This window comes from Capra hircus (assembly GCF_001704415.2).
Source record: "Capra hircus breed San Clemente chromosome X unlocalized genomic scaffold, ASM170441v1, whole genome shotgun sequence".
Classification (NCBI taxonomy): domain Eukaryota; kingdom Metazoa; phylum Chordata; class Mammalia; order Artiodactyla; family Bovidae; genus Capra; species Capra hircus.
Genome location: NW_017189516.1, coordinates 1,255,215 through 1,278,315, shown reverse-complemented (window position 1 = coordinate 1,278,315; position 23,101 = coordinate 1,255,215). Strand labels below are relative to the sequence as shown.

General features: G+C 43.3%; 2 pseudogenes; both read right to left on the bottom strand.

The window, feature by feature from the left end:
• Positions 1–16,472: 16,472 nt before the first annotated feature.
• LOC102175935 lies at positions 16,473–17,810 on the bottom strand (annotated as a pseudogene).
• Positions 17,811–19,877: 2,067 nt separating this feature from the next.
• LOC102175659 overlaps positions 19,878–23,101 on the bottom strand; it is a 141,852-nt pseudogene continuing 138,628 nt past the window's right edge.

Genomic DNA, 23,101 nt, shown 5'->3' with positions numbered 1-23,101 from the left:
AAAAAAAAAAAACCTTCTCCTGACCATTTTTTTTATTGGGTTTTTGCTTTTTCTGATATTACTGCATGAACTACTTATGTACTTTGGAGATTAATCCTTTGTCATTTGTTTGGTTTTCAATTATTTTCTCCTATTCTGAAGGTTGTCTTTCATCTTGTTTATAGTTTCCTTTGCTGTGTAAATGCTTTTAAGTTTAATTAGACACCATTTGTTTATTTTTTTTTATTCTTGTTACTCTAGGAGATGGATAAGAGAGGATCATGCTGCAATTTGCATCAAAGAGTGTTCTGTCTATGTTCTCCTCTAAGAGTTTTCTAGTTGCTTACACATAATCTTACTTTTAGCATATAAGTCTATAATCCAGGTCCTAATTTCATTCTTTTACATGTAAATCTCCAGTTTTCTCAGCACCATTTATTGAAGAGGCTATCTTTTCTACTTGTATTTTCTTGCCTCTTACGTCAAAGATAAGGTGTCCAGACAAGCATGGATTAATTTCTGGGCTTTCAGTCTGGTTCCATTTATCTATATTTCTATTCTGTGCCAGTATCATGTTGTTTTGAAGACTGTAGCTTTGTAGTACAGTCTGAAGTCAGAAATGTTAAATCCTCCAGCTCCATTTTTCTGTCTTAAGGTTGCTTTGGCTAGTCAGGTTCATTTGTGTTTCCATACAACCTGTGGAATTATTGGTTCTGTGAAAAATACTGTTGGTAATTTGCTAGGGATTGCACTGAATCTGTAGATTACTTTGGCTTGTATTGTTATTTTCACAATATATCGCTCTGTCAGTTTGTGCGATCTTTGATTTCTCTCATTGCTGTCTTATAGTTTTCTGCAGGCATGTCTGTTGTCTCTAGGTAGGTTTATTTCGAATTATTTTACTTTTTGTTGCTGTTGCAATGGTGAATGGGATTGCTTCCTTTTTTTCCTGATAATGCATTGTCTGTGTATAGGAATGCAAAAGATTACTCTGTATGACTTTTGTATCCTGCAACTTAATTGATTAGCTCTAGCAATTGTCTGGAGAAGGTAATGGCACCCCACTCCAGTACTCTTGCCTGGAAAATCCCAGGCAAAATCCCAGGATGGAGGAGCCTAGTAGGCTGCAGTCCATGTGGTCGCTAAGAGTTGGACATGACTGAGAGACTTCACTTTCACTTTTCACTTTCATGCATTGGAGAAGGAAATGGCAACCCACTCCAGTGTTCTTACCTGGAGAATCTCAGGGACTGGGGAGCCTGGTGGGCTGCCATCTGTGGGGTTGCACAGAGTCATACATGACTGAAGTGACTTAAAAAAGCAATTGTCTGGTGTTATCTTCAGGGTTTTCTATGTATAGTATTCTGTCACCTGCAAGCAGTGAGAGATTTAGTTCTTTTTCAGTTTGAATTCCTTTTCTTTTTCTTCTCTGATTGCTTTGGCTAAGAATTACAAAATCATATTGAAAAATAGTGGTAAGAGTGGGCATACTTGCCTTGCTAATGATGTTAGAGGAAATGCCTTTCAGGTTTTCACTGTTGGGAATAACGCTTTCTGTGGCTTTGTTGTATGTGGACTTTATTATATTGAGGTAGTTTCCTTCTATGCTGATTTTCTGGGTTTTTTTTAATTATTATTTTTTAATCACAAATGGGTGTTGAATTTTTTTGAAAGCTTTCTTTGCATCTATTGAGATGATCATATTGTTTTATCTTTCCATTTGTTAATATGATGTATCTCATTGATTGATTTGCATATACTGAAGAATTCTTGTACCCTTGGGATAAACCCTACTTGATCATGGTGTATAATCCTTTTAATGTGTCATTGAATTTTATTTACTAGAATTTTGTTGAGGAATTTTACATCTATGCTCTTCAGTGATATTTGCATGAGTAATTTTTTTAATTGGTATCTTTTTTTTTCTTTTTATTTTAATTGGAAGCTAATTACTTTACAACATTGTAGTGGTTTTTGCCATATATTGACACGAATCAGCAATGGTGTACATGTGTTCCCCATCCTGAACCCCCTCCCACCTCCCTTGCCATCGCATCTCTCAGGGTCATCCCAGTGCACGAGCCCTGAGCACCATGGCTCATGCATCAAATCTGGACTGGCGAACTATTTCACATATGATAATATGCATGTTTCAATGCTATTCTCTCAAATCATACCACCTTTATTTCTCCCACAGAGTCCAAAAGAGTGTTCTATACATCTGGGTCTCTTTTGCTGTCTCATATATAGGGTCATCATCCCATCTTTCTAAATTCCAGATATATGCATTTGTATACTGTATTGGTGTTTTTCTTTCTGGCTTACATCAATCTGTATAATAGGCTCCAGTTTCATCCACCTCATTAGAACGGATTCAAATGTATTCTTTTTAATGGCTGAGTAGTACTCCATTGTGTATATGTACCACAGCTTTCTTATCCATTCATCTGCTGATGGGCATCTAGGTTGTTTCCATGTCCTGGCTATTATAAACAGTGCTGCAGTGAACACTGAAGAACACGTGTCTCTTTCAATTTTGGTTTCCTCAGTGTATATGCCTAGCAGGGGGTGGATTGTTGGGTCATATTGCAGTTCTATTTCCAGTTTTTTTAAGGAATCTCCACACTGTTCTCCAGAGTGGCTGTGCTAGATTGCATTCCCGCCAACAGTGTAAGAGGGTTCCCTTTTCTCCACACCCTCTCCAGCATTTATTGTTTATAGACTGTTGGATAGCAGCCATTCTGACCAGCGTGAGATGGTACCTCATTGTGGTTTTGATTTGCATTTCTCTGATAATGAGTGATGTTGAGCATCTTTTCAAGTGTTTGTTAGCTATCTGTATGTTTTCTTTGGAGAAACTCTGTTTAGTTCTTTGGCGGACTTTTTGATTGGGTTGTTTATTTTGCTGGAATTGAGCTGCATGAGTTGCTTGTATATTTTTGAGATTAATTCTTTGGCCATTGCTTCGTTTGCTATTATATTCTCCCATTTTGAAGGCTGTCTTTTCACCTTGCTTATAGCTTCCTTCATTGTGCAAAGGCTTTTAAGTTTAATTAGGTCCCATTTGTTTATTTTTGCTTTCATTTCCATTACTCTGGGAGGTGGGTCATAGAGGATCCTGCTGTGATTTATGTCCGAGAGTGTTTTGCCTATGTTTTCCTCTAGGAGTTTTATAGTTTCTGGTCTTACAGTTAGATCTTTAATCCATTTTGAATTTATTATCGTGTATGGTGTTAGAAAGTGTTCTAGTTTCATTCTTTTACAAGTGGTTGACCAGTTTTCCCAGCACCATTTGTTAAAGAGATTGTCTTTTCTCCATTGTATATTCTTGCCTCCTTTGTCAAAGATAAGGGGTCCATAGGTTCGTGGGTTTATCTCTGGGCTTTCTATTTTGTTCCATTGATCTATATTTCTGTCTTTGTGCCAGTACCATACTGTCTTGATGACTATGGCTTTGTAGTAGAGCCTGAATTCAGGCAGGCTGATTTCACTAATTCCATTCCTCGTTCTCAAGATTGCTTTGGCTATTCGAGGTTTTTTGTATTTCCATACAAATTGTGAAATAATCTGTTCTAGTTCTCTGAAAAATACCCTTGGTTGCTTGATAGGGATTGCATTGAATATAGATTGCTTTGGGTAGTACACATATTTTTATGCAACTGATTCTTACAATCCATGAACATGGTATTATATGCATCTATTTGTGTCATCTTTCTTTCATCAGTGTTTTATATATATGAGTCTTTTGTTTCTTTAGGTAGGTTTATTCCTAAGTATTTTATTCTTTTCTTTACATTGGTGAATTGACTTGATTCCGTAATTTCTCTTTCTGTTTTCTCATTGACAGTGTATAGGAATACAAGGGATTTCTGTGTGTTGATTTTATATTCTGTAACTTTACTATATTCATTGATTATCTGTAGTAATTTTCTGGTGGAGTCTTTAGGGTTTTCTATGTAGAGGATCATGTCATCTGCAAATAGTGAGAGATTTACTTCTTTTCCAATCTGGATTCCTTGTATTTCCTTCTCTGCTCTGATTGCTGTGGCCAAAATTTCCAAAACTATGTTGAACAGTAGTGATGATAGTGGTCACCCTTGTGTTGCTCCTGACTTTAAGGGAAATGCTTTCAATTATTCACCATTGAGGATAATGTTTGCTGTGGTTTTGTCATATATAGCTTATATTATGTTTCTTCTATTCCTGCTTTCAGAAGGTTTTCTTTTATCATAAATGCTTGTTGAATTTTGTCAAAAGCTTTCTCTGCATCTATTGAAATAATCATATGTTTTTTTGTCTTTCAATTTGTTAATGTGGTGTATGACATTGATTGATTTGAGGATATTAAAAAATCCTTGCCTCCCTGGGATAAGTTCCACTTGGTCATGATGTGTGAACTTTTTAATATGTTGTTGGATTCCATTTGATAGGATTTTGTTAAGGATTGTTGTATCTATGTTCATCAGTGGTATTGGCTAGCAGTTTTCTTTTTTTGTGTCATCTATGTCTGGTTTTGGTGTTAGGGTGCTCTTGGCCTCACAGAATGAGTTTGGAAGATTACTTTCCTCTGCAATTTTCTGGAAGAGTTTGAGTAGTATAGGTGTTAGCTCTTCTCTAAATTTTTGGTGTAATTCAGCTTTGAAGCCGTCTGGACCTGGGCTTTTGTTTGTTGGAAGATTTCTGATTACATTTTCGATTTCTGTGCTTGTGATGGGTCTGTTAAGATTTTCTATTTGTTCCATGTTCAGTTTTGGAAAGTTATACTTTGCTGAGAGTTTGTCCATTTCTTCCACGTTGTCCATTTTATTGTTATATAGTTGCTAATAGTCTCATGATCTTTGTATTTCTGTGTTGTCTGTTCTGATTTCTCTATTTTCACTTCTAATTTTGTTGATTTGATTCTTCTCCCTTTGATTCTTGATGAGTCTGGCTAATGGTTTGTCAGTTTTATTTATTTTCTCAAAGAACCAGCTTTTAGGTTTTTTTACTATGGTCTTTGACTTAGGTTTTTTTTTTTTTTTTTTTTTTTTTTTTACATTATGGTCTCTTTTGTTTCTTTTGCATTAATTTCTAATCAAATTTTTCATGATTTCTTTCCTTCTAGGAACCCTGGGGTTCTTCATTTCTTCCTTTTCTAGTTGTTTTATGTGTAGAGTTAGGTTATTTATTGGACTGTTTTCTTGTTTCTTGAGGTAAGCCTGTATTGCTATGAACCTTCCCCTTAACACTGTTTTTACAGTGTCCCATAGGTTTTAGGCTGTTGTGTTTTCATTTTCATTTGTTACTATCCGTATTTTCTTTTTTTATTTCTTCTGCAATTTTTTTTAGTTATTCAGAAGCATGTTGTTTATCCTCCATATGTTAGAATTTGCCTTGTGGTCAGAAAAAATGCTTGGAATGATTTCATTTTTTTTGAATTTATGAAGGCTAGATTTATGGCCCAGGATGTGATCTATCCAGGAGAAGATTCAATGTACACTTGAGAAAAAGGTGAAATTCATTGTTTTCGGGTGAAATGTCCTATAGATATTATTTAAGTCTAAGTGATCCATTGTATCATTTAAAGTTTGTGTTTCCTTGCTAATTTTCTGTATTGTTGATCTATCCATAGGTGTGAGTCGGGTAGTCTCCCACTATTATTGTGTTATTGTTAATTTCCCCTTTCATACTTGTTAGAATTTGCCTTACATATTGCGGTGCTCCTAAGTTGGATGCATATATATTTATAATTGCTATATCTTCTTATTGGATTGATCCTTTGATCATTATGTAGTGGCCTTCTTTGTCTCTTTTCACAGCCTTTATTTCAAAGACTATTTTATCTGATGTGAGTATTGCTACTCCTGCTTTCTTTTGTTTTCCATTTCTGTGAAATAACTTTTTACAGCCTTTCACTTTCAGACTGTATGTTTACCTTGTTTTGAGGTGGGTCTCTTGTAGACAGCATATATAGGGGTCTTGTTTTTGTATCCATTCAACCAGTCTTTGTCTTTTGGTTGGGGCATTCAACCCATTTGCATTTAAGGTCATTATTGATAAGTATGATCCAGTTTCCATTTACTTTGTTGTTCTCGGTTCGAGTTTATACAACTTTTCTGTTTCCTGTCTAAGGAAGATCCTTTAAAATTTGCTGAAGCTCTGGCTTGGTGGTGCTGAATTGTCTCTGCTTTTGCTTGTCTGTACAGCTTTTGATTTCTCCTTCATATTTGAATGAGATCCTTTCTGGGTATAGTAATGTGGGTTTTAAGTTTTTCTCTTCAATCACTTTCTAAGCATGTCTCACCTTTCCTTTCTTGTCTGAAGAATTTCTATTGAGAGATCAGTGGTTATCCTTATGGGAATCCCCTTTTGTGTTTTTTGTTGTTTCTCCTTTGCTGCTTTTAATATATGTTCTTTGTGTTTGATCTTTATTAATTTAAGTAATATGTGTCTTGGGGTGTTTCAGCCTTAGGTTAATTTTGTTTGGGACTCTCTGTGTTTCTTGGACTTGGATGACTATTTCCTTCCCCATTTTAGGGAAGTTTTCAGCTATTATCTCCTCAAGTATTTTCTCATGGCCTTTGTTTTTGTCTTCTTCTTCTCGGTCTCCTATGATTCAAATGTTAAGATGTTTGAAATTGTCCTAGAGGTCTCTGAGATTTTCGATATTTCTTTTAATAATTATTTTTTTTCTTTTTTCCTCTCTGCTTCATTTATTTCTACCATTCTATCTTCTACCTCACTTATCTTATCTTCTGCCTTAATTATCCTACTGTTGGTTTCCTTCAGAGTGCTTTTTATTTCATTTATTGTATTTTACATTACTGACTTTGTCTTTTTTATTTCTTTTAGGTCCTTGTTAAACATTTCTTGCATCTTCTTAATCCTTGTCTCCAGACTATTTATCTGTAACTCCATTTTGTTTTCAAGATTTTGGATCATTTTCACTATCATTGTTATGACTTCTTTTTTCAGGTAGACTCCCTATCTCCTCCTCTATTGTTTGGTTTGTGGGCATTTGTCATGTTCCTTTACCTGCTGAGTATTTATTTGCCTTTTCTCCTTGTTTATATTGCTGTGTTTGGGGTGGCCTTTCTTTATTCTGGCAGTTTTTGGTTCCTCTTTATTGTGGAGGTTTCTCCCTGTGGGTGGGGTTGGACAAGTGGCTTGTCAAGGTTTACTGGTTAGGGAAGCTTGTGTCGGTGTTCTGGTGGGTGGAGCTGGATTTCTTCTCTCTGGAGTGCAGTGACATGTCCAGTAGTGAGTTTTGAGATGTCAATGTGTTTGGTGTGCCTTTGGGCAGCCTGTATATTAAAGCTCAGGTTTATTTTCCTGTGTTGCTGGAGAATTTGTAAGGTATGTCTTGCTCTGGAACTTGTTGTTTCTAGGGTGCAACTTGGTTTCAGTGTAGGTTTGGAGACTTTTGAATGATCTCTTACTGATTAATGTTCCTGGAGTCAGGAGTTCTCGGGTGTGCTCAGGTTTTGGACAAAAGCTTCCTGCCTATAGTTTTCAGTCTTATTATTACAGTAGCCTCAAGAATTCTCCATCCATACAGCACCAATGATAAAACAAATAGGTTAATGAGAAAATATTCTCTGCAATGAGGGAAACCCAGAAAGGTTCTCTGAGTTACACAGAGAAGAGAAGAGGGAGGCGGGAGACAGAGGTGATCAGGAGGAGAAGAGGAGGAATCAAAAGAGGAGAGAGCCATCTAACCATTAATCAAATCCTTATGTGCTCTCCACAGCCTAGAACACCCAGAGAGGGTCACAGAGTTACAGAGAGAAGAGAAGAGGGAGGAAGCATATAGAGGTGACCAGGAGGAGAAGAGGAGCAGTCAATAGGAAAGAGACAGATATAGCCAGTAATCAGTTCCCTAAGTGTTTTCCACAGCCCAGAATACCCAGAGATTCAGAGTTGGGCAGAGAAGAGAAGGGGGAGGGAGGAGATAGGGGTAACCTAGGGGAGAAAAAGGGGAGTCAAAAGGGGGAAAGGGCAACCAAGCCAGTATTCATGCTCCTAAGTAAAAATGAGTACTGAAGAATGGATTCTTAAAGGTACAAAATTGATAAAAATTCCAAAAGGCAAAAATTAAAAATCTAGAGTAGAAGTTAGACTTTCAAAAATACAATATTAAAAAAAATCACAAAAATTATAAAAATATATATATGATGTTTGCTTTAAAAATAGGGTCTTTTTTTGCAAGTTAATAGTAGGTTATAAAATGAAAATTAAAGGAGTAATAGAGGACTTAAAAATAAAAATTATAAATTATAATAGTAAAAATATAATACACCGAAGAACTGTACAGAAAAGATCTTCATGACACTGATAATCACGATGGTGTGGTCACTCACCTAGAGCCAGACATCCTGGAATGTGAAGTCAAGTGGGCCTTAGGAAGCATTACTACGAGCAAGGTTAGTGGAGGTGATGAAATTCCAGTTGAGCTTTTTTCAAATCCTGAAAGATGATGCTGTGAAAGTGCTGCACTCAATATGCCAGCAAATTTGGAAAACTCAGTATTGGCCACATGACTGGGAAAGGTCAGTTTTTATTGCAGTCCCACAGAAAGGCAATGCCAAAGAATGTTCAAACTACTGCACAATCACACTCATCTCACACACTAGTAAAGTAATTCTTAAAATTCTCCCAGCCAGGCTTCAGCAATACATGAACTGTGAATTTCCAGATGTTTAAGCTAGTTTTAGAAAAGGCAGAGGAACCATAGATCAAATTGCCAACATCTGATGGATCATCAGAAAAGCAAGAGAGTTCCATGAAAACTTCTATTTCTGCTTTATTAACTATGCCAAAGCCTTTGACTGTGTGGATCACAATAAACTGTGGAAAATTCTTCAAGAGATGGGAATACAAGACCACCTGACCTGTCGTTTGAGAAACCTGTATGCAGGTCAGAATGCAACAGTTAGAACCGGACATGGAACAGCAGACTGGTTCCAAATAGGAAAAGGAGTACGTCAAGGCTGTATATTGTCACCCTGCTTATTGAACTTATATGCAGAGTACATCATGAGAAACACTGGGATGGAGGAAGCACAAGCTGGAATCAAGATTGTCAGGAGAAATATCGATAACCTCAGATATGCAGATGACACCACCTTTATGGCAGAAAAATTGGCAGGAGGAGAAGGGGACGACAGAGGATAAGATGGCTGGATGGCATCACTGACTCAATGGACGTGAGTTTGAGTGAACTCCGGGAGTTGGTGATGGACAGGAAGGCCTGGCGTGCTGCAAACCATGGGGTCTCAAAGAGTCAGACATGACTGAATGACTGAACTGAACTGAACTATGGCAGAAAGTGAAGAAGAACTAAAGAGTCTCTTGATGAAAGTGAAAGAGGAGAGTGAAAAGGTTGGCTTAAGGTTCAACATTCAGAAAACTAAGATCATGGCATCCAGTCCCATCAATGCATGGCAAATCGATGGGGAAACAGTGGAAACAGTGGCTGACTTTATTTTTCTGGGCTCCAAAATCACTGTAAATGGTGATTGCAGCCACAAAATTAAGACACTTACTCCTTGGAAGCAAAGTTATGACCAGCCTAGACAGCATATTAAAAAGCAGAGAGATTACTTTGTCAACAAAGGTCCATCTAGTCAAGGCTATGGTTTTTCCTGTGGTCATGTCTGGATGTGAGAGTTGCACTATAAGGAAAGCTGAGCGGCAAATAATTGATGCTTTTGAGCTGTGGTGTTGAAGAAGACTCTTGAGAGACCCTTGGACTGCAAGGAGATCCAAACGTCCCATCCTAAAGGAGGTCAGTCTTGGGTTTTCATTTGAAGGACTGATGTTGAAGCTGAAACCCCAATACTTTGGCCACCTGATGGGAAGAGCTGACTCATTTGAAAAGACCCTGGTGAAGGAAAGATTGAGGGCAGGAGGAGAGAGGGATGACAGAGGATGAGATGGTTGGATGATATCACAGACTCAATGACATGGGTTTGGGTGAACTCTGGGAGTTGGTGATGGACAGGGAGGCCTGACGTGCTGTAGTTCATGGGGTCGCAGAGTCGGACACGACTGAGCGACTGAACTGAACTGAAAAATATATCTAGGAATTTCTCTGGAGCTGTTGTGGTCAGTGTGGAGTCAGTTCAGTTTCAGATAGCTCCTTGTTCCAGCTTATATTTCTCAAGATCTATAGGCCCCTTCCTACATAGTTGGTGCTAACTACAGGGTTTTAATGTGTTGTACCTGTTACTTCCAAAGAGGTTCCCTCTGTTTATTTTGGCCTATTCTTTTTGCATGTCTCTTCAGTGTCTAATTTCTGCCCTGACACAAGGGGGCAAAGGTGGTCACTTATTTAGGCTGACTTGTTCAGTTGTGCTGTGGGGAGGGAGTAACACTGCAAACAAATACAACTGGCATGTGTGGGGAGCACACGTAGTGTCTCAGCCACACTGGGTTTGCCCCCACTTATGGTGTGTGTGCATTCCCAGTCTAAACTTCTCAGGCTCCAGGTTGCTCTGCAGGGAACTGTTTAAAGCAGGCCCTGGTTTGCTTGCACTTCCCAGGACTTAGCTGCTAAGGCTCAGGTTCTCAGGTACTCCACAAAGGCACAGATTCGGTTGAGCCTGTGTTTTATGTCCTTCCCAAGTCCGAGTAGCTCAGGCTACCAAGTGCTTGCCAAGCGCACACTCCCCAGGTGCGGTGTGTCTTAACGCCTCCCCAGTTCCAGCTGCTCAGTTTCCTGGGTGTGCAGTGGGTGTGCTGTCTCAGGTGTGCTATGTGTCTCTTCTGGGGAGCTGATCTCTGGCTGCAACCCTCCTGGCAGATGTGAACAGTCCAGGATCTCAGGAAGATTTGGTTAGCAGCTGGGAGCCTGCTCACAGTTTGGTAAAGAATGCCATCTCTGGGGCCGAGATTGCACCTTTCCAGCTCTGGCTGTTGCCCGCCTGCCTTTTTTCCTCCAGCAGAGGATGGGGCGGTCCGCTGCCAGCTAACTCTCCTCTGGTATTCACTCAGTCCTTTGTTCTGTGAGCAGGTCTGGCCGTGCCTTAGGTTAGGGCTTTTCATGGGAAAGTTCTCTCTCTCTCTCTTTTTTCTCTCTCTTTCTGGCTATCCCACAGTTTAGCTTGCTATCTCACATTAGCTCCCTCAGATTGCCCTCAGGGCATTCAGGCCTGGTCCTTACCCTAAGCAGTGCAGCCTGTGCCTCCCTGTTCAGCCTCAGCTTGCTGGTGGTGGATACTAGTGCTGGGAGTTGCCATTAGGCATGTAATCTGTGGGGTTTATTTATTCATTTATTTATTTTTCCTCCCAGTTATGTTGCCCTCTGAGATTCCAAAGCTCCCCACAGACCCGCCAGTGAAAGGGTTTCCTGGTGTTTGGAAACTTCTTCTGTTTTACGACTCCCTCCCGGGATGGGTTTCCATCCCTAACTCTTTTGTTTCTCTTTTTATCTTTTATAGTTTGTCCTACCTCATTTCAAAGACAATGGGCTGCCTTTCTGGGTGCCTGGTATCCTCTGCCAGAATTCAGTTGTTCTGTGGAATTTGCTCAGCTTTCAAATGTTCTTTCAGTGAATTTGCGGGGGAGAAAGTGGTCTCCCCGTCCTATTCCTCTGCCATCTTAGGACCGCCCCCAATGTGGTATATTTGTCTGGTTTTGATATCAGGATGATGGTGGCCTTGAGAGAGTCAATTCCCAGGCAGGTTGATAAGAAGTCCGGGGTCCACATGGATGAGGAGAAAGGTCTGGGGCTCTTGAACAGGAAATAAGTGTTTGGAATTCTCAAGGAGGAGGAAAGGACAAAGTTGTTTTTTTTTTTTTTTTCTACATGCCTTAGTCTTAGTAAAGATTATATAAAAACAATGTATCCTGCTTGAGGACAAGTTTCTCCTTGAGCACCTTCTGACTAATCCTGTTATCTTAAAATGTATATTATGGCAGTGGGTTTAGTAAGATCTTTACAACTTTGAGACATTCTTTTGATTTATTGTAATAACCAGTTTAAAAAGTATATCACTCCCTTGCTAAAACTAGTGAGGGGGGCACTCTCTATCTCCCTTCTGATGTCTATGCCAGACGCTTTCTCTGTCCCCTTTCACTTTAATAAAACTCTGGTATACAAAAGCTCTTGAACGATCAAGCCTGGTCCCTGGTTCCAAAGCTAAATCTTCTTCTTTGGAGATCACAAATCCAATATCGTTCACCATAAGTTATCATCTTGGGGGCTCATCCAGGATCTTCAGGACAAGGTAAGAACACTCAGAGCTCTAGCCTCTCTGCTTTCTCAGTATACACATTTTCTGCTTTGCTTTACTAACTCTATAATATGTTTGTGTGAATGAATGACATGCCCTGCTCAAAGCAAGTGATGAGCCCTGCTCTGTGGTTTCATGGTGCCTTGTGATGACTGAAGGCAGTCCCAGAAAGGGGATCCTTGTTGGGGACTTTATACCGACCTGCCAATGCCAAGAGAAACACAATATCCCTGTGAAGGGAGAGGCCAGAAATGGGCAAAGCATGTGGACTGAATTTTCTTTTCTCAGTCTCCTTTTACTGGTCTCTTTGACCATTTCATAATTGCGTGGGGAATTAGAACTACTAACCTACTCTTTCGGTTCATAGACTCACTAGGGCCTGGTGACCCATGCCGTTAAAGTGTACTTTTACTGAGACCCCCTGTATGGAAGCACCTAGTCTTGCTGGGAGCCGAAAGTTGCAAGAGCATGTTTGGGAGTGAAGTGGAGCTCTAGCTTTAGGAACGTCTCTTAGGCTAGAGATCACTCTCTTAGCTGTCTGCCTCAAGGGCCTCCAACCTGAAAGTGAATCTTTGTCTGATCTGTGTGGATACAAGCATTGCTGGTGACCATTAGGTGTTTAAGGACACAGATAGGGCATTGCAGGTGTTATGCCCAAGGCACAAAATCTCCCAATGACCACCAGGGAGCCGATATCTGATGCAAAAGCAAGAGAGTTTTTAATACCAACCTCGAGCTGGGGCTCCCACCGTTACCGACACAGTGGCTAAGGAGAGGAGCCCCGAACTCTGGGTTACATTGCTTATATAGGGTATTCTCGTGCGAAAAATTAGAAAAACAGGAGTTTCCGAGTTGGGAGATGTCTAATTGGTTACCTTCTGCGGAAGGGTTAGGTGTTGGGTTCTAATTGGTTTCCATTTCCCGGGCTTAATTCAAATTTCCCGGGCAGGTCATAAGTCTTGAACGTAAAGTCAGGAGATCCTAATCTGGGATCTGATTGGCTCGCAGGTGATGGGGTGAGGTCAGGGGATTTCCAAAGACTCTTTCCTCAGAACTCTAAAATGGCAAAATAGAGTGGCTTAGGCTCTTCATTTCCCCCTTCTCAAGGACCCAGGACAGACTCAATCATGGGTGTGTAACCAGCTCTATATTTTCTTTCGCTAAGTGGGCCACTGGCAGAGCTGTATATTGGGACCTGGTGGAAGTATAAGTCAGGCCCCAATGTGTTTACAGGGTGTGTGGCAGTCGTCTGGTTCAGCACCTCGTATGTCTCTCCATTTTGTAGTTTCCAGGTTACTTTAAAAGATTGGTGTGAATTTTGGTCCTGGGCCACACTTAAAGCCTTCCAGCCCAGGAGGGAGAGCACCAGGAGTAGCCAGGTAGCCATTTTACCTACTTTTGTTGTCTTCGCAGTTTCAGCTTGAGCGGGTTAGTTTTGTCCATTTCTGCCTTCCACTGGGGGAGGAAATCTTCTCGTAAGGCGAACAGGTCCGCAGGCTGTGTGTGGGTGAAGTGGACCCAAGCAGAGATGCTGTCAACTTTGAGAACAGTTGGTGTCGTCAAGACGACAAGGAAGGGTCTCTTCCACCTAGGCTCTAGGGTCTCTTGGCGATGATGGTGTATGTACACTCAGTCTCCTGGCCAGTAGCAGTGAGGTTCAGGTGGAGGGCCTGATTCATATAGTGCTTTGAGCCTCTTCCATGTGTCCCTGTGGGAGTATTGTAAGGACCGGAGACAAAAAAGCAACTTCTGATCATCTATTTCTTTTAACACTTCTGCCTTTAGGTTAGGGATTATTGGGGGTTCAGTTCAATTCAGTTCAGTTCAGTTCGGTCACTCAGTTGTGTTTGACTCTTTGTGACCCCATGAATTGCAGCACACCAGGCCTCCCTGTTCATCACCATCTCCCAGAGTTCACTCAGACTCATGTCCATCGAGTCCGTGATGCCATCCAGCCATCTCATCCTAGGTCGTCCCCTTTTCCTCCTGCCCCCAATCCCTCCCAGCATCAGAGTCTTTTCCAGTGAATCAACTCTTCATGTGAGGTGGCCAAAGGACTGGAGTTTCAGTTTTAGCATCATTCCTTCCAAAGAAATCCCAGGGTTGCTCTCCTTCAGAATGGACTGGTTGGATCTCCTTGCAGTCCAAGGGACTCTCAAGAGTCTTCTCCAACACCACAGTTCAAAAGCATCATTTCTTCAGCCGGAGGTATCCCATACATGATTTCAAAAGGGGTGAGTCCCAGTTGGTAAGGTGAGTTCTGCACCTGATACAGGGCAAAGGGAAGGAGAGCCACCCAGTCCCCGCCAGTCTCAGCAACTAGTTTTGCTAATGTCTCTTTAAGCGTCCTATTCATCCTTTCCACTTGCCCTGAGCTCTGGGGCCTATAGGCACAGTGCAGCTTCCATCAGGCCCCAAGCTCAGGCTTACCTGAGACACGAAGGCTGGCCCATTATCTGACCCCACCTGTGCCGGAAACCCGAACCGTGGCAAGATGTCTTCAATCAGCTTTTTGGCCGCCACCTGTGCTGCTCCTCTCTTGGTGGGGAAAGCTTCTACCCACTCTGAGAAGGTATCTATGAACACCAACAGGTATTTGTATCCGTATTTACCCGGTTTTACCTCAGTGAAGTCCACCTCCTGGAAGTCCTTCACTTCAGTGAAGTAAGCTCCTGGTCTTGTCCCCTGTTCTCTAATTCCTTGGTTGGCCGGATGAGGGACAGCGTTCATGAGCTGGCATGCTTTGCAGTTTGATACAATGTCTCCTATTATCGTCCTGACATCTTTCATGGTAATCTTGGCATGTCTAATCAGGTCTTGCATCTTGTGGGTTCCCAGGTGAGTGGCACGATGCACTTTTAGTAATACTTGTTTTCCTAGTTCTTCTGGCAGGATTAGAGAGCTGTCTGCTGCTCTCCACCACCCGGCCAGCTGTTGGGCCATAGGCAGGCTTTTTATCCAGTCTAAGTCTCTTGTTGAGTAATTGGGCAAAGCTGGCAGAATAGGGCTCCCAGGGTCAGGCAGCTGAAGAGTGGCCTCTATCATGGTATTCTGGGCTGCATCCCTGGCTGCCCTGGCTGCCAAGTTGTTTCCCCTTGGTGTGTCTGGCTTCTGGTGCCCCGGGCAGTGTATTATGGCTAGTTTTTTAGGAAGCCATAATGCTGAGAGGAGAGCTTTTATTTCTTCGTTTTCAATCGTCTTACTCTCGGCCATGAGGAGTCCCCTCTCTCTGTAGATGGCCCCGTGTATGTGGGCAGTAGCAAAGGCGTATTGGCTATCAGTAATGATGTTAAGCTTTTTGTCCTTTCCCAACTGAAGGGCTTTTGTTAGGGTGATTAGTTCAGCCCTTTGAGCCGAAGTACCCGGAGGTAGTGCTTCTGCCCACACAATTTGGGTTTCCGTGGTTACAGCTGCCCCCGCATACCTGAGTCCATCTCTAACGAAACTGCTCACGTCCGTATACCAGGTGACCTCAGCATCCGCCAGGAGGTGATCTTGCAAGTCCTCTCGAGTCCCATGCACCAGGGCTAGTATGTCGCTGCAGTCATGGATTGGGGCTTCCAAGTCCGGGTTAGGAAGCAACGTAGCCAGATTGAGAGCAGTAGGCAGTAGAAAGATGATTCTGGAGGGGTTTAGCAGTATTCCCTGGTAGTGGGTCAGCCGAGCGTTGCTGATCCATCTATTTGGGGGTTGTTCCAGTATGCCCTCAATGGCATGGGGGGCAGTAATATGTAACTCCTGCCCTAGTGTCAATTTGTTTGCATCTTTGACCATTAGGGCCACTGCCACAATCATGTGGAGGCATGGGGGCCAGCCTGATGCTACCAGGTCTAGGCGTTTAGACAAGTAGGTCACTGGCCGTTTCCAAGGTTGCAAATATTGCATCAGCACCCCTTTTGCTACTCCTTGTTTCTCATCCACATACAGGAGAAAGGGTTTTGTGACGTCAGGCAACCCTAGGGTGGGGGCTGACAGCAGAGCGGTTTTAATAGTTTTGAAGGCAGCCTCCATCTGTTCTGTCCAGCTGAAAGGGGTGGTTCTTTTCCGTGGCTTCATATAAGGGTTTAGCCAGTTCCGCATAGTTTGGAATCCAAAGATGGCAGAAGCCAGCAGACCCCAAGAATTCTCTCACCCTTCGAGGTGAGTCTGGGGTTGGTATTTTGAGTACCATCTCCTTTCATGCATCTGACAGCCACCTCTGCCCTTCTTTTAACACATACCCTAAGTAGGTGACCTCTGGTTGGCATTTCTGAGCCTTTTTGGCTGAGGCTCGGTACCCTAATTTTCCAAGGGTCCGCAATAGTTCTCAGGTGCCCATGAGGCAAGTCTGTTGGTTTTTGCTGCAACTAAGAGGTCATCTACATATTGCAACAAGGTTAGTTGGAGGTGCTGTTGTCTAAACTCACCCAGGTCTTCATGGAGGGCCTCATCAAAGATGGTGGGAGAATTTTTAAATCCCTGTGGCAGTCGCGTCCAGGTCAGCTGTCTGTTGATCCCCTCTTCCAGGTCGGACCTCTCAAAGGCGAAAAGCTCCTGGCTCTTGGGCACCAGGGATAGACTAAAGAAAGCGTCTTTTATATCTAGGACTGTATACCAGTGATGATCTGGTGGGAGCGAGCTCAAGAGTTTGTATGGGTTTGGCACCATAGGATGAATATCTAGAACTCAGCGGTTAACTTCCCACAGGTCCTGTACTGGCCAATAGTCATGAGAATTTGGTTTTATAACAGGGAGCAGGGGAGTGTTCCACACCAACTGACAGGGTCTCAAGATTTTCTGGGCTAGGAGCCTGCGGATATGGGGGGTGATTCCCTGTCGGGCCTCTAAGGTCATAGGACACTGTCTGATTCAGACAGGATCGGCCCCTGACTTGAGATCTATATATATAGGAGGGCGGTGCCTAGCCAAGCCGGTTCCCCCTGTCTCAGGCCACGCTTCAGGGAATTCATCTAGCCACTTCTGGATGTCCGTTTGGGGAAGGGTCAGTTTTTGGTGCAGCCGATATTCATCCTCTAATTGAATTGTCAGTACTTGAATCGGCCTGCCCGCCTGATCAAGTATTTTAGTTTCTCCTGAGAGGAAGTGAATTTGAGCTCCCATACTGATTAACAAGTCTCTTCCCAACAGTGGTACGGGGCATTCTGGGATGACCATAAAGGAGTGGGATACCCGGCCCGTGCCCAAATCCACTGATCTTCGAGTAGTCCATTGATATTTTTTCATCCCAGTGGCCCCCTGCATCCATGAAGTCTTTCTGGCCAGTTTCCCTTGGGGCTCCAGCAAAACTGAATATTGAGCCCCTGTGTCAACAAGGAAGTCAATTGGGGTCCCCTCCACTCTTAGGGTTACCCTGAGTTCGGGGAGGGGCGCCAAACCCTGTCTCCCCTAGTCGCTCAGTTCATCGACGATGACCAGGATAGGGGTCTTTCATGGTCCCTTCTTTTTCTTAGGGCATTCTTTGGCGCAGTGTCCTTCCTCCTTACAATAGGCACATTGGTTCTTTCCTAATGCTGGTCGCATATGGGGGCGGCTCTTACCTTCAGCCACTAGGCAGTGCAGCTGGTGTTCCCTTCCTCCAGAATCAGGAACTGTTGCCACTAGCAGGATGCACGCCATATTGCGGGTCTGGTGGTCTGCTGCCTTAGCTTGTTTTTCCTCGGGGGTCTCTCGAGTATTGTAAACCCTTTCTGCCACTGTTATTAAATCCTGGATACTCTTTTAACCCAGGTGTGCTAGTTTTTGTAACTTTTTCCTGATGTCTGGAGCCGCCTGGTTGACAAAATGCATTATCAAAGCAGCCTGAGTGCCTTCTGCTTCTGGGTCCATGGGGGTGTATTGTCTAAAGGCCTCCATCAGCCTTTCCAGATAAGTGGCTGGACTCTCAGTGAGGCCTTGTTGGACATCTCTTACTCTAGCTAGGTTAGTGGGTTTCCGTGCAGCTGCCTTGAGCCCCCCCAACAGAGTCTGGTGGTAGACCCGGAGTCTCTCCTTACCTTGTGCCATATTGTAATCCCAGTAAGGTCAAGATAAAGGAAAAGAGGTGTTAATTTCATCTATACTAGTGGTGGGTTCTCCATTTGCCCCTGGGACCCTTTTACGGGCCTCATTCTGTATTCTCTCTCTCTCTTCTGTGGTGAAGAGAATCTGGAGCAGCTGTTGACAGTCGCCCCAGGTGGGCTGATGAGTAAAAAGCACAGTCTCTAGAAGGTTAGTTAGATCTCTAGGGTTATCTGAAAACTTAGCATTCTGTGACCTCCAGTTATATAGGTCACTGGTAGAGAAGGGCCAGTATTGATGAGGTTGGTTCCCTTCCTCGTTGGGGGGACCGGCCACTCGTAAAGGGAGGGCAACAGTTGAGTCTACCGGGCCCGCCGGAGACATGGCTCGCCTATGGCGAGTATTTTGTGCAGGCCCCCCTTCTGATGCGTCGGCCCTAGGTGGAGGGATAGCAGGGGCCTGCAGTGGCTCGAGGGGTTAGTAAGGGGGTGGGAAGAGAAGTTCTTCCTCTGTTCCCCCTTGTAAAATGGGGTACAGCGGTGCCTTTGGTTCAGGTTCCTTGGGATATTTCAGGTTCTTTCCTATACGTGTCACCAGTACCTGCATGGTGGAGAATTCCTGTTGAGGCAAGAAGGTTTTACCCATGGAGGGGGGCACAATATGAGATCTTCCCACACTATGACATAGGGAACTTAGTCAGGGTGCCCGCTCCACAGTTGAAAGATGATGTCTCGAACTCAGTGCATGATTTCTAAGTCAAAGGTGCCCTCTGGGGGCCATCCCTCGTGGAAGGTTGGCCATTCCGCACTGCAAAAAGTGATTAATTTATCTTTCTTAATTTCCACACTGAGGTCATGTGAGCACATCTTGACCTCCTTAAAATGGTCAGTGATCAGGGATAGAGGGGTAGCGTTAGATTGACTTTGCCCCATCATTCCTAGATCAGTCAGATGTTGGTAAATTAACACAGACAGTACAGATAGCCACACAGACAGACAGAGAGATAGAAGATACAGACCTCCGGGAGTCCGAAGGCAAAACTGAAAGTAAGACGACGGCCTCCGGCCGTTCAGTGGGAGCGACCCACTATCGTCTACAGAGAACAGGGGCACTCCGTCCCCTCCGAAGGGGCCAGGGACGTCTCCCAACGACCCGCACTGGTGACCCATAGGTTTGTCCACCTGAGTCTTGTACTGGTCTCAGAAAATAGGCCTTGTCAGAAACAAAGAGACAGAGAGGAGCTTACTGGCTGTGGATAACTCCCCGGATCGGTTTCCCTGCGTGGCCAGTGGGAGATCCCAGACGAGCCCCCAAATGTTATGCCCAAGTCACAAAATCTCCCAATGACCACCAGGGAGCTGATATCTGATGCAAAAACAAGAGAGTTTTTATTACCAAGCTCGAGCTGGGACTCCCACCATTATGGACACAGTGGCTAAGGAGAGGAGCCCTGAACTCTGGGTTACATTGCTTATATAGGGTATTCTCACGGGAAAAATTCGAAAAACGGGAGTTTCCGAGTTGGGAGATGTTTAGTTGGTTACCTTCTGTGGAAGGGTTAGGTGTTGGGTTCTGATTGGTGCTCATTTCCCGGGCTGGCCACGGGTTCTAATTGGTTCCCATTTCCCAGGCTTAATTCAAATTTCACGGGCAGGTCATAAGTCCTGAACGTAAAGTCAGGAGATCCTAATCTGGGATCTGATTGGCTCGCAGGTGGTGGGGTGAGGTCAGGGGATTTCCAAAGACTCTTTCCTCAGAACTCTAAAATGGCAAAATGGAGTGGCTTAGGCTCTTCACAGGATCTGGTCAGATTGGAAGTGCAGCAGGCTTCTTCCTTTGGTAGTGCTAGCTCTTAGCAGACCAGAGAAAGCTCCTGAATGGCTTCTGTCTCAACTCAGCTTCCTTTGTGGAAGCTGTGGAAATGAACTGGAAGTATTGGTCCTAGTAACTTGAGGGCAAAAATCACTTTTTGCTCACTGGCCAACCTCTTTTGCTATCACATATACTGGTGTGGTGACACTCAGAAGGGACATCTTGGTTGTTGTTCATCCCTTTATGACTCACTGCTTCTACTGTGGTCAGGACTGTATTCAAGAATGTCCATAGGCAAACAGAACATGGATGCTTCCCATAGTAGACCTAGCTTGGGAAACATTCCAGAAAGCTACTCTGCTCCACCCTGGGTGGCATCAGAGGAAAAGGGCAAATCAAAGGTCTTGGTGGTAAGAAACTGAAAATCAATCTGGGATACCATTAGGTCTACCTCTGATGCATCTCCACCCCACCTCAGTGGTAGAACCAGGAAGGACAAGTAAGGCACCTGCGTCACTAAGGGACAGACTAAGTCCAATCAGGAAAGGAAAACTTAGGTGGAAAGTCTGTCTATGCCCCCATCTAGAGCAGGGAGGGATGCCTCCAGTGGAAAGAAAATCACAGCTGTAGATGATGTTTTTTCTCTCTTACAGATGGGAGCTAATAGTTCCAGAACCACTCCTTTAAGATGTATTAAAAAAATGAAATAAAACTGGGACAAGTTTGATCCCCAAATTTTAAAAAAGGCACGCCTGATCTTCTGTGATACTTAATGGCCACAGTACCCTTTGGAAGATGAGGAACACTGGCCAGTTGAAGGGTCTTTTAATTATAATACTGTTTTGCAATTATACCAGTTCTGTAGAAAACAAGAAAAATAGGTGTAAGTGCCATATATGCTGCTCTTTATCTCTCTGCAAGATATGCCAGACTTGTGTCCTAAGGGTGCAGATTTGGGTGTGAAAACTAAAGCTGCCGCCTGTCCTCTTACTTGGCCCCAGTATCCAGGGCTCCCAACTGAACAGACTGAGAATCAGGGCACCCTTCCAGGAGAGGTTGCCTCAGTCTCATTAGAAATTCAAGCAGTCCCAATTGTGGTCAAGACTATTTAGAGGATCCAAAAAGTACATAGAAGCCTCTACAGGACTAACTTTACTTTATGACCTGACCTTACCTGGAGAGATGTAAAGTTCGTCTTGGGATAGGCGCTGCTGACTCCTGACTTGAGAGCTTGAGTTCCGGGGAAAGTTACTACTTTTGGTGATGAAAGGCTTGACTGTGAGACAAGGGGAAAGAGGGAACACGAAATAGCCCTCCTTCCTACTGGGAGTCAAGCAGTTTCCATAACAGAGCCACTTTGTCAGATGTATTCTTAAAGGACTCAAGCGAGTGCACACTAAGACTTTAAAATTATGCTAAGTTGGCTGACATAGAACAGGGATAAACTCCTGCTGCTACTGCTGCTAAGTCACTTCAGTCGTGTCCGCCTCTGGGCGACCCCATAGATGGCAGCCCACCAGGCTCCTCCATCCCTGGGATTCTCCAGGCAAGAGCACTGGAGTGGGTTGCCATTTCCTTCTCCAATGCATGAAAGTGAAAAGTCAAAGGGAAAACGCTCAGTCATGTCAGACTCTTCCTAGTAAATTCCAAATAGACTGGAGGATCTCCACAAGTTTATTGTCATTGATTCTGAAAATTCAGAGGGAGAAATAATCTTCAAAGATAGATTCATCACTCAGTTGGTTCCAGCTATCTGCTGTAAGCTACTACAACAGGTGTTTGGACTGAATTAGTCTTTAGAAAAACTGTTGCAGCTGGCTCAGACAGTATGTTATGATAGAGAATATGAGGAGGAAAATAAAAGGCAAAAAAGAACCAGGCAAAGACTGAAGTTTCAGCACGGCTGTTAGATCCACTCTGAAACAGCCTGAGGAAAAATGTGCAGAGGGACCCAGGTGAAAAGGGATTTGCTTGTTATTACTGTGGAAAAGAGGGCTATCTAAGCTAACCCTGCTCCGTGTCTGGTCTGTAAAGGACCACATCTGAGAAGAGACTGCCCTCTGAGACATAGGCCCCAGGAGTTGGACTTTCAAGGCAATTGGGACTGAAGGTGCCCAGGGATCCCCACACAAGTTCCCATCCTAATTACACCTGAGGAACCCCAAGTATTAATAACTGTGGGAGCCAATCAGTTGATTTTACTCTGGACACTGGGGCAAATTTCTCTGTGGTCACTGAAGACCCTGGTCTGCTTTCCTCCTGATCAACTACCTTAATGGGACTGTCTGGATGAGCCAAATGTTATTGTTTCAGTTGTCCTTTAAGCTGCAACAAGGACTCTTGTGCTGTTTTCTCATGAGTTTCTAATTGTGCCAGAGTCTCCCTCATCCTTTTCAGGGAGGGATATACTGAGCAAGGTCCAAGCTGGGGGTGGCCTCTGTTTTCATGAATATGGAGACTACTCTTTCTCTCCCATTAATTGAACAGAATGTAAATCCTAAAGTGTGGGCTCATGGAAAAACTGTGGCTCGAGTACAGAATGCTGTTTCTGTCATTATCAAGCTCAAAGACTCCCACATATTTCCACATCAAAAGCAGTATCCATTAAAGCCTGAGGCTAAGGGTTAAAACTCATCATTGAAAATTTAAAGGAACAGAGGCTATTAACTTCCTGTAATAGTCCATACACCAGTCCTATTTTGGGTGTGAAAAAGTCAAATTATAAATAGAGACTAGTTCAAGATTTATGAAGAATAAATGAGGCTGTGGTCCCTTTTACTCATATGCCAAAAACAAATGGATTTTCTTGCTTACAGGTCTGGGTGGACACTTTTACTGGATGGATTAAGGCCTATCCCTGCTGTAGTGAACAGGCTAAGGAAGTTAAAAAATTTTTAATCCATGAAATTATTCCCGGGTTTGGGCTGCCACAGAGCCTCCAGAGCAACAATGGCTACACCTTTAAAGCTGCTGTAAGTCAAGGGGTGTCAAAAGCTCTAGTAATAGAATATCACTTTCACTATTCCTGGAGACCCCAATCTTTAGGAAAGGTAGAAAAGGCTAATGACATTATTAAGAGACATCTGCATAGATTAACC